General features: G+C 43.5%; 1 protein-coding gene across 3 annotated transcripts in view; it reads right to left on the reverse strand.

Annotated features, from left to right (window-relative positions):
- Window positions 1-16,748, reverse strand: part of LOC124612872 (WD repeat-containing protein 47) — a 692,566-nt gene that overhangs the window by 43,265 nt on the left and 632,553 nt on the right. The gene's annotated exons all lie outside the window — the stretch shown is intronic.

The following is a 16,748-nucleotide window of genomic DNA, read 5'->3' on the forward strand; positions in this document are numbered from 1 at the left end:
CGAAATTCTGCAAACCAGTGGTGAACGCACTTTCTGAAAGTGACTGATTACTAGAAGTTGAATAGAGACATTCCAGGCGTTGTTGTAAGAGTCAGACTTACGAAAAATTTGGAAAAAAATCATCCAAAGAAAATTTTCACGTGCACTCTCCATTTTTTCATAACTCTGTTTCTTTAAAAGTTCGTCGTGGACGCGAACTATTCTGCCAATTTCTGAACAGCTACTGTTTCAAAAAATGACATTTCGATACGATAGTAATTTCACATCTCCATATACGAGTGGTTCGTCAAAACGTGACACCTTCCACCATTAAATTTGGCACAGCTCAGGTGTGTAACGTGAGCGCCCGCAAGGCAAGAGATATCACGGAAATTTCACGGCTAACTGGTTGAATCCACAACTGCAGACCAGCATTAAAATGATTGACAATGCATTGGATTCGGCGGCCGACAGGACTACGACATGTAAAATGTGATTCCAGCGTCTCTAATGTTGACCTCCCTCCTGGTTAAAAAATATTTCGGATCTCTCTCTCTCTCTCTCTCTCTCTCTCTCTCTCTCTCTCTCTCTCTCTCACACACACACACACACACACACACACACACACACATACGCGCACCCGCGCGCGCGCAGGTAGACGCCTGTTGGACGTAACGGCAATCACTAACAAAGATTCGTTACGAATACAGGGTACATGCGATTAAAAAAATTGCAGTTACTTCTACAGCCCAACCAGGCAGGTTAAAAAAAAACAGATTCCACAGTCAAGAGAATAACGCATTCAATTTTTCGCGTCAGTGCAATAAACGCATGTTGTAGGTGTAATGAAGATAATTTATCAGTCCATATCTATACTATTGTACGGAACACCCACTCAAGAGTGTTTACTGAACCTCTCATTGCCGTTCCAAAGGCGTGACGACACAGCACTCCCCTTTCCCCTGTTGCGTAAAGGGCCGTTTCCATTTTACGCATAACTTACGCGAGAGGAAAAAAAGAAGGCGACTACTAGCTAGACCCAAGCAGGAAGTGGTGCGCGCGCCCCTCGTCTCACGAGCTCACTTTCACCGACGCGGCTCGGCTGCCAGTGACGACGAAATAATAACTACGGCACGCCGCTTTCTGATCGGCCGGGACGGGAAATTGCCGACAGATTTACGAGCCGGAAGCGGAAGCCGCTACCCGCAGCCCTCAGGAGACTGGACGCCAATTCTGTTTGGACTAGTTCAGCCTGCTAAGGCTTGCGAGAGGGTAAAAAAAAAAAAAAAAAAAAAAAAAAAGGAGGAGAGAGAGAAAAGCACCCAACGAGTGGAATCCACCGATCAATTATTTCTACCTCCCATGCTTTCCTCTGTTGCCGTTAGCGTAGTGTGTGTGTGTGTGTGTGTGTGTGTGTGTGTGTGTAGAGGGGGGGGGGGTGTCTAAAATGGAGACAGTTTGCGCACACACTTTAACACAGCACTCAACAAGGGCTCTTTTATCGCTAATTGTACATCTATGAAGTTCTCTCGTTATTTTTATACGTGTATAATGCCAACTAAGTTACTCCTTACATCGACTATCATCCAATACCAGACTACATTTATCGTGCTAACGGTTAGCAACGCTGATTCTTCTGCGGAAGGACCCTGGGTTGATTCCCGGTACGTACTCAAATTTTTTTCTGCCTTAGGCTGGTCTGGAATGTGGTCCACTCAGTTTCATGAGGGCAAATGAGAGTGATGATGAAGATGATGATGATGATGATGATGATGACGACGATGATGATTTTGTTTGGTTTGCGGGGCGCTCAACTGCGCGGTCATCAGCGCCCGTACAAACTCCCAATTGTTGTTGTTGTTGTTGTTGTTGTTGTCTTCAGTCCTGAGACTGGTTTGATCCAGCTCTCCATGCTACTCTATCCTGTGCAAGCTTCATCTCCCAGTACCTACTGCAACCTACATCCTTCCGAATCTGTTCAGTGTATTCATCTCTTGGTCTCCCTCTACGATTTTTACCCTCCACGCTGCCCTCCAATACTAGATTTGTGATCCCTTCATGCCTCAGAACATGTCCTACCAACCGATCCCTTCTTCGAGTCAAGTTGTGCCATAAATTTCTCTTCTCCCCAATTCTACTCAATACCTCCTCATTAGTTATGTGATCTACCAAATGGTTCAAATGGCTCTGATAACTATGGGACTGAACATCTTAGGTCAGCAGTACCCTAGAACTTAGAACTACTTAAACCTAACTAACCTAAGCACATCACACACATCCATGCCCGAGGCAGGATTCGAACCTGCGACCGTAGCAGTCGCGCGGTTCCGGATTTAAGCGCCTAGAACCGCTCGGCCACCACGGCCGGCTGTGATCTACACATCTAATCTTCAGCATTCTTCTGTAGCACCACATTTCGAAAGCTTCTATTCTCTTCTTGTCCAAACTATTTATCGTCTATGTTTCACTTCCATACATGGCTACACTCCATACAAATACTTTCAGAAATGACTTCCTGACACTTAAATCAATACTGGATGTTAACAAATTTCTCTTCTTCAGAAACTCTTTCCTTGCCATTGCCAGTCTACATTTTATATCCTCTCTACTTCGACCATCATCAGTTATTTTGCTCCCCAAATAGCAAAACTCCTTTACTACTTTAAGTGTCTGATTTCCTAATCTAATTCCCGCAGCACCATCCGATTTAATTCGACTACATTCCATGATCCTCGTTTTGCTTTTGTTGAATGTTCATCTTATACCCTCCTTTCAAGACACTGTCCATTATGCTCAGCTTCTCTTCCAGGTCCTTTGCTGTCTCTGATAGAATTACAATGTCATCAGCGAAGCTCAAAGTTTTAATTTCTTCTCCATGGATTTTAATACCTACTCCGAACTTTTCTTTTGTTTCCATTACTGCTTGCTCAATATACAGATTGAACAGCATCGGGGAGAGGCTACAACCCTGTCTCACACTCTTCCCAACCACTGCTTCCCTTTGATGTCCATGGACTCTTATAACTGCCATCTGGTTTCTGTACAAATTGTAAATAGCCTTTCGCTCCCTTTATTTTACCCCTGCCACCTTCAGAATTTGAAAGAGAGTATTCCAATCAACATTGTCGAAAGCTTTCTCTATGTCTACAAATGCTAGAAACGTAGGCTTGCCTTTCCTTAATCTATTCTCTAAGATAAGTCGTAGGGTCAGTATTGTCTCACGTGTTCCAACATTTCTACGGAATCCAAACTGATCTTCCCGAGGTCGCCTACTACCAGTTTTTCCATTCGTCTGCAAAGAATTCGTGTTAGTATTTTGTAGCCGTGGCTTATTAAACTGATAGTTCGGTAGCTTTCACATCTGTCAGCACCTGCTTTCGTTGGGATTGTAATTATTATAGTCTGCTTGAAGTCTGTCCCAATTGTTACACAGTCCATTTTTTTCACAGTTCAATCTAGCCACTGTCACAAATGATGATGATGATGATGATGATGATGATGATGATGATGATGATGATGAGAACAACACAAACATCCAGTCCCTGGGCAGAGAGAATCCCCAACCCGGCCGGGAATCTAACCGGGAACCCCGTGATACAGAGGCAGCAACCTACTCACGAGACCACGAGCTGCGGACGGCAAATGAGAGCTGCTTGAATAAAGAAGCAGCGGAATGACCAGGATTCATGTACTTGCAATAACCTCTGGAGGGATTGGAGACATGCAGATCACATGTCCCACGATCATTTATGGATCCTCGTACTGCCTTGTAAGTTGCAGCCAGCCAGCCAAAACAAGCCTAAGATCCAATCCGTGAGTGATGCTTAGGTGTTTCCGTTGATCTGTGGCTGCAGTGTTGTGACGTCTTCAACAAGGGTCGCATTCAAGGTACGTGCGCCCATGTTTGCATTCTGTGCCACATTTCCTTACTGCTTAAAATGAAGGAACGGGCTTCATGTAAGTCTCTGCTTATGTTAAGACTCACAATAAGTCTTTGTGCCCAGTTAATCGTTTCAAAAAGTATGTTTGGTTAAAAAGAGACAAAAATAAAACTACTCGGCATCTAGTGTTACTGAGCAACCAATTCTAATAAAAACAAATTATACCTACGCCTTATCTAAGATTTTGACCTGAATCTACCGTGTCGGGTGGAATACAGAAGTCAAATACCAAACTAGACTACGGAAAGGAAAAAAAGTTTACTTTTCGCTACAAAAACTTATGTACTCCCAACTCTTGACTAAGAAACCAAACAAACTCTACATCGCAATTATCAGGACAGTGCTACTACACCGAGCCGAAGCATGGTGCATGACCAAAAAATAAGAGCAACTCTCAGTCGTCGAAAATAATGTGTACAGAAAATTCTTTACGAGAATATTTGATCAAGCAACATACAGATGGATTTGGAGAGTCAACTAATTAAGCTAGCCCACCAACCCTCGGTAGTTAATATCGCCAAAGCTAGAATTTTGCAATGGGCACGCCATGTTGTCAGAGTGGACCATGGCAGAATAATCCCTCAGATATATGACAAGAAGATGGCCGCGCGGGGTAGCCGGGCGATCTTAGGCGTCTTGTCACGGTCCGCGCGGCTCCCCACGTCGGAGGTTCGAGTCCTCCATCGGGCATGGGTGTGTGTGTGTGTTGTCCATAGCGTAAGTTATTTTAAGTTAGATTAAGTAGTGTGTACGCTCAGGGAGCGGTGACCTAAGCAGTTTGGTCCAATACCATCTTCCCACAAATTCACAAAAATTTACAAGAAGATGGAAGGCTCCAGACCCACTGGAAGACCAAGAAGCAGATGGCACGACGAGGTGACCTCAGACTGCAGAGTTCTGGGTATCACTGGAAGCGGCACAAGACAGGAAGAACTGGAGGCAGATAGTGAGTAGTGAGCGGCGCCGGATCTTCACGTCCCAAACAAGCCAACAGAGTGAGTGAGTGGATGGGTGATATACTGGATGGAAAAAAAAAAGATAACGAAAATATTCGAGAGGTTGCATAGATGGTTTTTCAAACCAAATCGAGGACAAGAACTAGTGTCGGGAAAATGTACAACAATATTGCAGGCCGGCCGAAGTGGCCGTGCGGTTAAAGGCGCTGCAGTCTGGAACCGCAAGACCGCTACGGTCGCAGGTTCGAATCCTGTCTCGGGCATAGATGTTTGTGATGTCTTTAGGTTAGTTAGGTTTAACTAGTTCTAAGTTCTAGGGGACTAATGACCACAGCAGTTGAGTCCCATAGTGCTCAGAGCCACTTGAACAATACTGCAGAACGTCGAAGTGTAGCGGTAAAACGCCTGCCGCTAGGCTACCCCAGGCAGCAAACACTTTGTACGCTCGACGGCGGGTTGCGCCCGACTCCATCTAACGTCAGATGCTTCCGGATATGGGTTCCGATCCTCAATCTGTTCTTCAAGACAACCTCTACAACCCCACTGTGTGTGTATCGTGTAGTTATGCACTGTATAATCTTAATTAATATAACGAGCTCCCTTTTATGGAGTTAATACGAAAGTGTTAGTGCACAGCTAACCGAAAGACTCGGATGGTAGGAGTACAAAGCATACACTTTTTTTTACCGGAAATTGTTATTTACAGTATTTACAAAACACGCTAAAGGTCACATCCGACAGCCCACTGCTTTACTTACGCTTTATTCGCCAGAAACTGAATTTATTTACAAAAGTATATTTAAAATTCATCGTATTTCGTAACACTTTCACTTTACTTTCCGGAAAGCCGAGACGGCGGTATAGTCAAACGAATTTTGTCCTGCATACTAATGATAATACGATACAGTGCAGTGGCTCGGCGTTTGTGATAAGTGGTTCCCTGGTTACCTCGGCTTCGCATTGTTCCTTTACTGAACAATCAGTTTTCATTATATCTGCATCACTTAAATGCTCAAAATCCGGTTCAAAGGCGTCGCTATGCAACTACCTATGGTCGCACGTCATCTATGAGTCTACAACTAGAAATACGAAAACATTCGTTCAATTTTTTTATAATTTGAACGAATGTAATAATTTGAACATTGAAAAAAAAAAAAAAAAAAAAAAAAAACAGACAGTGTCGAACTTCGCACAGATAATTCGCACGTTGGATAATTTCCACCCGGAACATCGGGAGTCTGCTGTACTTTAAAGTGTTATAGACAATAAATAATATGAAACAACAGCACATAATCTTCGGCAAAGATCCCAGATTCGAGTCCTGGTCCGGCACACAGTTTTAATCTGTCATGATGTTTCAAATGAGCGGCAAAGTTTGAGAGGTTTGCTCTTCAGGTAAGACGTAGGTCCTGATGTATCAATTGTCTCTCTTAAGATAATTAATGTAAGATATTAACATGATGCTCCGCAAACACCAATGCAAAAATAAATACTATCTCAATCGTACCCACTGTAACACATTTTCTCGCGACCCATGCGTGCTAGCCCCGTTCGCTACTGAAGTCGCCTCGGATAGTTTCCGGCTGCAGGGGGAAGGGGTTTTTGTGAGTCTTTCGCTAATTATCTTAAATGGGTGTCAGCTGGAGTACACTATGCAAAAAAAATGGTTCAAATGGCTCTGAGCACTATGGGACTTAACATCTGAGGTCATCAGTCCCCTAGAACTTAGAACTACTTAAACCTAACTAACCTAAGGACATCACACACATCCATGCCCGAGGCAGGATTCGAACCTGTGACCGTAGCGGTCGCGCGGTTCCAGACTGAAGCGCCTAGAACCGCTCGGCCACACCGGCCGGCTACACTATGCAGATTTTAAGGGCACGATGGCCAGTGTTTTCCAACATCTGTCGCACAAAAACTACTGAAAGACCAGCCAGGAAGGAGCACTTTACATTAGATGTATTAGCGGGAGCAGGAGATGGCCCATGAGAGTTGCCACATTCTGCTCCAGATTCTGATTGGTTAGAAGGCCTGAAAGTGAAATAACTTCGTGGAGCGGTTCAGGAATTGCGAAATCCGGGTACTCGATCACTAGCTCTACTGGGTGTTGATATTGTGAACTATCTAGAGTGGAGGTGCTGATTAGTATTGATTTCTGTTTTCATACTCTTACTGATCCACCAAGTATTTTTGCCACTACGAAAATCTGAGAAGAGTGGTAATGGTATTTCTTGTGTGTTGAGTGCTAAGTGGTTTTTATAGCAGAGTGTTGTTTTTAGCGAGGGTGTACATGGCCAGTAGCCAAGCAATCCTCAAACTAAGTTGTGGAGCTGAGAAGCTAGTTGGATGGTTGATGTTTCAATGACTGAGGTGGACTTGGCACAGGTTTTCATTGAAACTAATTAATTTATTATGTTCTAAGTATAGTAGTTTGCACGGAAATCTGAGTGTCTGTTTTTGTTATTCTTTCCCTATTGGATTTGAACAGTTTTTCTATTTTTTGGTTGTAGAGATTATCGGCGGGAGTTGTTAGGAAGAAGCTGGAGGTAGTGCGTGAACTGTTAGCTGTGTTATATGCCAAGTTCGTGTCTCGTAATTATTGCGATAGTAGTAGGGCTGCTACAGGGCATTAATTATTGATTTTGGAGTAGTGAAAAGTTTAACTCCATTCCGTGGGTCAAAGTGGAGCTGACGATTCTTAGTTAAACTAATCAAACCCTAGCAATACCAACGCATTTTCCATAACGCCTATTACCAAGGGGGACACGTTGCGCCTACCCTAAAAAAGTTAGAAACAATCTTCGTTAACTGTTGCTGACTTCTGTTAACAACATACTTTTTAAATAGGTGCTCATGTGTAAGTAGGGTCCAGAAACTGAAAATATCTTTTAGCATACCCTTAGCAACATCAATGTATTTTCAATAATGTATATTATCAAGCTGGGGGTACTTTATAATCACACCAAGAAAAATTTCGTTAGTAATTTTAGACTTTTACACACAACTTCTACAGAGAAACCAATGTCTCAGTGAGGTCCTGAAACCGAAAAAAATTTATATGACATTCATTGTGAAAAGTGACATCATCTACTAAGACTTAAATTTTTAGGTTAAGTTTAGCTGAAAATTTTAAAACATTTATGGAATCTGGTAGAAGAATTCATTATAAACAATAACTTTTTTCAAAATTTTAAAATATAAAGTAACCGACTATATTTCAAAGTTTTCGGAAGTTGGACATAAATAACCCCCCCCCCCCCCTCCCCACCCTTGGCATTCGGAGGATGAATGTGTGTGGCAGTGCACAGAATTAATCTGGACCTGGCAATAAACGTTTCCAATTAAAATGCGCAGCAGTACACCCCGTAATTTGTCCCGCACGCTATACATCGCCAAGAGCACGTGGGTTCAGGCAGCGGCCTCTAGTACGATTTCGGCGACGCTACAGAAGCCCTCGAAGCACGGGCGAAATGAGCGTTTCAACATTATGGCTATAGCTGAAAAGAGAGTGAACACATCAGCTCGCTTCTTCACTCGGGTGCGGTAGAGGAGGACAAACAGGAAAGAGTGGCCGAAAGAACTTTGTCTGAACTGCGCCCCTGAAAAGGTACCGGCCGGGGCAATACCGGGCGACCGAGTGCGCAAGGAAAGCTGAGCTGCGAGCGGAACAAGGGAAGCCCGGCCAATTGGGCGTTGGTAATTGCTAGAAAGCGTTCCCCGAAACGCCGCAGTCGGTCCTTCATAATTAGGGAACGCGGCAGCCGGCCGCAAGTCGCGACTCGGTGCCGGTTTGTTTCGCACGAAAACAGACTTTCACAGCCAGGCAGGCAGGATTAATTGCTGCTGCGCCCCGGTCCTCGGCATCAGGAACTCTGTGTCAGTGTCCTTACCGCGAGGTCGCACTCTCAAATATTCCGACGAGAGAGAAGCAGCGCTCCCACAGAACATGCAATATAACTGTCTTCACAGTTAACAGAAGATCACCGCAGATTCAGTGTGTTTTTCGTGCAAGAATACACACACCAATACAATCATTTAGGGTGTATCAGTAAATCCTCCGATTCTTCGAAGAATAGAACTCCTTTGTACGAAGGGCATTCAATAATTAAAGAGGGTAACTGCTCTGGGGAAAAAACTGTTAGTACGGCAAGTTTGGTACTTTTATGGCTTTAAGTTGGCATCACTGGGATGAGCCCTGGTCAGCTGATGTATCAACACTGTTTTGTTTATATCCTCAAAAATACATTTAAAGATGGTGAGTCCGCTTGAAACGTCCACATTAGTTGAAGAACGTTCTGTTATTCGTTTTTTACTTCCAGAAGGCGAGAAACCAGTGAATATATACTTTAGAATATTTAAAGCTTATGGTGAAGGTTGTATGAATCGTGCAAATTTTTACAAGTAGGTAGAGCAGTTCAGAAATATGCGCGGCTCAGTCACTGACGAACACCGTTCTGGCCGACCGGTTCAGTTTCAACACCCTCATTTGAAAGTCGAATTGATGACAGTATTCGTGCTGACCGCCGTGTTCAAGTTAGTACTGGTACAGTTCATAACATTGTCTGTAACAAACTGAAGTATCGCAAAATATGTGGAAGATGGGTCCCAACGGAGTTGACGCAGCTACACAAGGAAACAAGATTGAGACTGTGCATAGAGCTACAGGAACGTTATGGAAGAGAAGGTGAGCACTTCCTCAACAAAATTTTAACTTGTGATGAAACTTGGGTTGACTATTATGAGCCAGAATCAAAAAGACAAAGCATGGAATGGAAGCACACCAACTCAGCTGTCAAGAAAAAATTCATAACCCAAGCATCAGCAGGAAAGTCATGTAGACGGTGGTTTGGGATGCTGAAGGTCCAGTTTTTTGTGACTATCTTAAAGAGCAGCGAACAATGAACAGCCAATACTACTCAGATTTGCTTTTAAACAAGATGAAGCCAGCAATGAGAGAGAGACGACGTGGATGTCAGAGGAGGTGTGATTCTCCAGCAAGACAACGCACGTCCTCATATTGCTCAACTAACCTGTGAAACCATCGACAAAATGAGCTGAGAAGTACTGCCTCATCCCACTTACAGTCCTGATTTAGCACCTAGTAATTTACATTTTTTTTTTTTTTTTTTTTTTTTTTTTTTTTTTTTTTTTTTTTTTTTTTTTTTTTTTGTGCACTAAAGGTAGCATTACGTGGGAAGAGGTTCCAGGACAACGAGGATGTGAAAAAGTTTGTGGGAAATTGGTTTAAACATCAAGATAAAAAGTTCTCTGCCGACAGAATAAAAAAGATTGTAGCTCGTTCGAACAAATGCATAAATATTCAAGGGGATTATGTTGAAGAGTAGAAAAAGTACTGTTTTGTAAAAATAAACGCTTTTTTCTCCAGACCAATTTGTCTCTTTAATTACTGAATGACCCTCGTACGATACAGCTTCAAACGTCGGATTACTTTAAAATGAATTAATGTGTTACATATTTAAGTATGTAACCCAGATAAAAGTTTAGACATGGTTTGGAATAGTGTGTAAATTTGTTGGAAGTCGCTCAAATACTGGATGGTTATAGTATGGGTAATTTGTGGGCTGTGAATTACACTACCTCAAGACATAGACATCGTTTCTAGTTAAAACTATTCCGGTCCTTTTACCATGAAATGCAACAGCAAAGAATACAAAGACTGAAAGTCAATTCATTTCATACGCCACATTACAAAGATTAATTTCCATGACCGATTGGAACATTTTTGTTGCGCCTTCTGGTTGGTAAGCTTGATTATTCCACGGATAATATTCTTAATATTTTTAATTTATTAAAAACGGAGAAAATCGAGCTTCGTGCTGTTATTAAACATTTTCGTTTGAAAGGATGGACTACCGCACAAATCAAAATAGAACTGGATGAAGTCCAGATGGACTCTGCATCATCACTGAAGACAATTTACTTTTGGATTAATGAATTTAAACATGATCGGTCTCGCACCGAAGACGATGCGCGTTCCGGCCGTCCAGTTGAGGTCAAAATCCACGATATGATAATGAAGACCGCCGAAGAAAAGTTCGTGAGAATTCTGAGACAATGGGGATCTCAATTGAGCGAGTGCATGATGTCCTGCGCGGAGAACTGGCTATGAAGAAGCTGGGCGCGAAGTGGGCGCCGCGGTTGCTTACAGCCGACCAAAAGCGCACCCAGCACATGTCAACACAATGTCTGGCGATGTTTAACATCAATCCAGAAGACTTTTGATGCGGTTTGTGGCTGCGGTTGACAATTGGATCCATAATTACACATCAGAGTCAAAACAATGGACAAATGCTGGTGATAGTGCACTGAAGGAGGCAAAGACCATTTTGTCAGCTGTTACGGTGATGGCCACTGTTTTTCGGGATTCCTAAGGAATAATGCTCACAGTTTACTTGGAAAAAGGCACAAGCCATAACTGAACCCTATTATGTTTCATTGTTGGGTCGTTTGAAACTTGCATTAGCTGAAAAATGACCAAGGTTGCCACACAAGAAAGTGCTCTTCCACCAGGATAGCGCACTATCCAACACATCAGTGATAACAATGGCGAAAGCGCGTGGAAAGGGCCTTGAGCTGGTTCCTCATCCACCCTATTTACCAGTATTAGCCCCAAGTGACTCCTTCCTGTTCCCTAACATGAAAGTTTGTGTTGCTGGGAAGAAATTTTCATCAAAATGAAATGATCGTATGGCATTGCTCGCCGGGAGGCCCCATGTGGGGAAGTTCGGCCGCCGTATTGCAAGTACTTTTTAGTTGACGCCACTTCGGCGACTTGCAAGTCAACGATGATGAAAGACACAACACCCAGTCATCACGAGGCAAAGAAAATCCCCGACCCCGCCGGAATCGAACCCGGGACCCCGTGCGCGGGAAGCGAGAACGCTACCACAAGACCAATGAGGAACGGATAGCTGCATCGACGAGTAGTTTGCAGAATTCTACGGAACATGTTTTTCCGAAGGGAAGGAAAAGCTGCAGGATTGCTGGACCAAGTGTATAGTTCTCCAAGGAGGCTATGTCGAGAAGAATCGCATCACGCCGAAGTGACACCTTAGGTCCAAATGGAAATTCATTTCGCTTTGGGATAAGTCAGCGGGAAGATTAATAACAAGAAGTGCAGCAGAAACACAGAGCCGCGGACCTGGGTGGGAGCTTCGCTTTCCCGACGCCGGCCGCCACAGGAAATAAGATTAGAGGCGCTGGCTGCGGAGAGAGTGTCGTGCGTCCTGCTAACCGCGATATCCCGAGAAGCTGCAGCCAACGCCAACACCGGCCGCTTCGCCAAATTCGCACAATCGCCGGAATCCGCCCTTTAAGGCTCCCATTATTGGAACTACCTTCCTCTGTCAAAACCGGATGTGAAGATAAAATGTTCAACCCAGTACCGGAATACGGTTACAACGACTTCTTTAGCTTCGTAAAGTCTCAAGGCCGTCCAAATATAAACTTCCAAGTAAAGCAGCCAAGTACTTCAGAGCGCTGTTGGACTTCGTACAGCAGTTCGAGGACCTAAAAATAACTGTGAGTTACCGAAGACGAAACCTTCATCCGAAACCGGTTTGACCAACCAAATTCGGGAAAAGAGAAAGCGACTGACTGCGGATTTTCCTTCGCTGCCGGTAACTTTCATCCCGTGATGATGAGTCGTCCGGCTGCAGTTCCTAACTCCACGAGGTTTGGAATCAACGAAGTTAGCAATTAAATGCCGTGTCGTTCCAGGTCATAAGGCAGACATCCATAGCTTAGTCTGCTGTGCAGATGAAACGAATTCATTTAGCAATTTTGATTACATAAATATTACTGCTTTCCTGACTGACAGATCCGACGCACAGGAACAAAGCATTTCTATCTGCTACAATGATTTGTCGGGAGAGCATCCCAGAGTTAAAGAACATGAATATAACGCAGATTCGTGTGCATTTCTAACTACTGTAGTAACACTAATAGTCAATATGACTGCAGAATGGGTTGAAAGATAAATCAGTAACTTAAAGAGTGTCAACAGAAAAAGTAAAATAAAAATTACACTCATTATACTATGTTCTGGCTGTGAGGTATTATTTAATTTCAAAACTCGCTAAAATACTAGATTTTCTTCTGAAGTTAGAAACGGTAATTCTTTCAGAGGATGTATTCGATAGGACTAGAGTTTAAATGAGCGGTGGAAACGGATTCTAACCCCAACTGTACTTTGTAGCAGGCAATGGTCTTACCGGGTAGACCATACAGTTATGCCTCACTACCTGCCTTCACAGCTTCAGTTCGGCAGTTCCTCTCATACACTGATGATGAAATATTTTGCGAAAATAAAATTTTGTGTCAAAAGAGAAAGAGAGAGAGAGAGAGAGAGAGAGAGAGAGAGAGAGAGAGAGAGAGAGAAAGCGCTGAAGTACAGTTCGGAGAATGAAGGCCAGGAAATCGACCACGTTCTTTTCAGAAGGAACCATTCTATCATTTAGGAGAATCACGGAGAACCTAAATGTGGATGGTGGTATTGTAATTTGAAGCCCGTCCATCCCTAATATGATTCCAGTTTCTAGCAAATCTGTCTACAAAACTCTATTTTTCAACATAATCTTCGTTCAATGCGGCGATCTTACGCCACCTTACTGGCAGGGCCTGTATGCCCGCATGGTAGCACTCTACTGGTCGATGTCGGAGCCAACGTCTTACTGCATCAATAACCTGCCCATCATCCACGTACTGCTCCCCGCAAAGTGCATCCTTCATTGAGCTAAACAAATGGAAATCGTAAGGTGCGAATTCCGGGCTGTAGGGTGGACGAGGGAGAACAGTCCAATGAAGTTGCGAGCTGCTTTCCGCTGTGCAGATTGGTGTTGAGTCTAGCATTGTCATGGGTAACGAGAAGTTAGTTTGCGTTTTTAAGGCGACGAAAACACTGAAGTCGTTTCTTGAATCTCACAGCTGTATGCGGCCGACCGGCACGCGGGAGATCGGACAGTTTTGAGCGACCTTGTTGCAGTGATGACAGACGCCTCGCCCAACGACTCACCGTGCTTTTGTTCACTGCTTGGTCGCCGTAGACATTCTGCAAGCGCCTACGAATATCTGCGACGCTCTGGTTTTCCGCCAAACGAATCTAAATGGCAGCTTTCTGAGCGAAACGCACCTCCGTTACAGATGCAATTTTGAAGGCTACATATGGCGCCGCAACCTATCGGAAGTTACGAAACTATGAAAGTTAAAGTGGAAATATTCCACGATGTCCCACAAAAATTGTTTTTTTTTTTCTTTCTTTTTTTTTTAAAACCAAAACTGGCCAAGAAAATAGTGTGTTGCACTACTTATTGAACACCTCTCGCACATTGTCGATTGCTGACAGTATTTTTGAGATCCACGAAACAAAGTGACGTAGGGTCAAAATGATTAAACACAAAGGTTAGCTATAAAGTTTTCATCATTGTCTCGAAATAATACACCTATACAAACACTTTTTTTCCATTTGCTGCTACATGTCAGGTATACATTGAAATCCTCGCGCCATAATACTGTAGCAAGTCGACAGTGGCGCCATAACAAAATGACACAGCCTTGGGCTTGGGGGGGGGGGGGGGGGGCGAGGATTTCAATGTATATCACACCTGTAATATCAAACAAACAAAAAATATAATTACGTAAATTCATGTCTTCGAAGTAATAATTAAAACTTATAACCAACGCACAATACTGCGATGCGTGAGACAGTCATACCGATTCATGGTGTACTGGAAAACCCATAGTAGTGGGCGACACTAAATGTGCGTGAGATATCTTTCTGCCGGTATCATACAGAACTTTAACAGAGATGAGGTGCCTTCACATGGCAATATTGCTGACATTACTTTCGCTAACGCCTTCCATAGATGGACAAGCCCTTAATGGATATCAGCAATTGTCCATGATAGTTCTGTTCGAGTTGCCGTCATTCGACCGAATTCGTCTCGTCCCTGTCCAATCGGATGTACATCTGGCACGGGAGCTGGACACACCAGACTAATTCAGCCCTGTGTGTCATTCATCAGATGTAATACGCAGGTTAATATACGCCACCAATGAAGTTCTCACATCATTGCTGGATGTCACTTAGCCCACAAACATTACAGTGGTTTAGGAAACACATGCAGTGGCATACGTGCTCCGGCCCCAATGGAGGCGCTGATGCCAGCATATTGGTTTGTATTCAAGACCCTAGTGCAATGACCACCCTAAGAAGAAAATACACGTTTTTAAATGTGAGCAGGTCAATACTGCACTGTTCTTGGGTTCACACACGGTGGACAAGATTCCACATTTGCCAAAACACACTATTCGTGTGTATCAGGGGAATGCATGTGGTGTGTCACAGTTCTTATGGTACAGCCTCCAAAGCCAACAACTCAGTGAAAAGAATTTATCTCATAGTTCGCTGAGCATACAAAACGACATATCGAAGCCCGTGATATACAGTTTGAAGGGAGAAGTGCGATCATAAGGATGCGGAGACATCTCAAGGCAGGGTTCGAATCATTAGGTAGATGTCTTCCAGCACTTAAGGCAAGATGACAACCCCACACTGGATTGCAGCACGTGGTGGAGCGTGTCCGCTCTATTGTTACATTTTCTACCCATCTAGAATCTTTCCTACGGCTGTGAAATTATGTTACAGAAGACACTGAACTCCTATGAGACTATGGCCAATTATTACTCCCATACTTCGATCACGAGTAATGGTATCCAAAAGTGTTATCCTGTTACGAAACGATTCAATAATAGCGTACCAAATGCATATATACTCAGAAACGCTAGTTCCATGTACAGCTGCAGAAAAACTAAAGTTTCGTCCCTGCGTTCGATGCAAAGTACATTATGTGATTCTGCGCTTCCTCACCAGCGTTTAGTCCGTAGTGGCACCATGAGGCAAATTTTTTGGTGGATCTCAAAGATTTCCAAGGTTACAGACAGGTGTCTAGGTAGTGTCTTAAAGCGTTTATCACTAAACAACCTCCCCAGAGGGGCGTGCCCAACGGTTCACAAAATAATGACTCTAATCATTGACACAGCCTGACTCTTATTCACAGTCCCCAAACCCCTTAAAAACTAAAAAAGGAATAACATCGATACTAACTGCTATTATGCCCATTTGGACGAAAACGTTAAAAACAGAACAAAAACTTAGCAGTGTTTCTACAGTCCCCTCTTCTCTCTTCCAATCCCTTGTCTCTCAAGAAAGTAGGCACTTCTGAAGTTATACATTCTGAAACCGTCTACTTCTGATATTCATTTATCAGTATAAAAATACAGAAGATTTGGGTTTAACATCTTGTCGACGAAGGTGTCATTAGTGACGGCGATTGATTACGGATTTGGGAAGGAAATCTATCTTGTATTGTTTAAAGCGAATCATTTTTAAGCAGTTTGCGAAAACCGCGACAAATGTTAAGCTGGATTCCCGAACGGAATCTGAGGTGTCTAACCCCATATGAAAGTCTATTGTTTTACCACTGTGCTACCTCACACTCGATTTGACTAAGCTGCAGATGTGTCGACCACCTGCTACTAATCCTGTCGGGGAGGGAGGGGGTTTAAACTAAGAAAAGGCGTGCAGAATCAAAAGCGTGCCACTGCCTCAGAGATCGTCATATTAACTTCGCAATCCGTTAGTTTCGCCGTGGCTCCTCACAGAGGCCGCATGACTACGACCTTTTGCCGTACTTTCGATACCGCAAGCGAAATATTTATGACCATACTCTCTCAGGTCGCATTCCGGTGCGGACGTATTTCATCTGCGTACAGCTGCGCTGAAAGCCCTTCACCGCACAGTGGAGAGAAAGGAATTCGATACGAAACTGTTTGGTAATAACTATTCTTG

Source organism: Schistocerca americana, chromosome 4, assembly GCF_021461395.2.
Source record: "Schistocerca americana isolate TAMUIC-IGC-003095 chromosome 4, iqSchAmer2.1, whole genome shotgun sequence".
Taxonomy (NCBI): domain Eukaryota; kingdom Metazoa; phylum Arthropoda; class Insecta; order Orthoptera; family Acrididae; genus Schistocerca; species Schistocerca americana.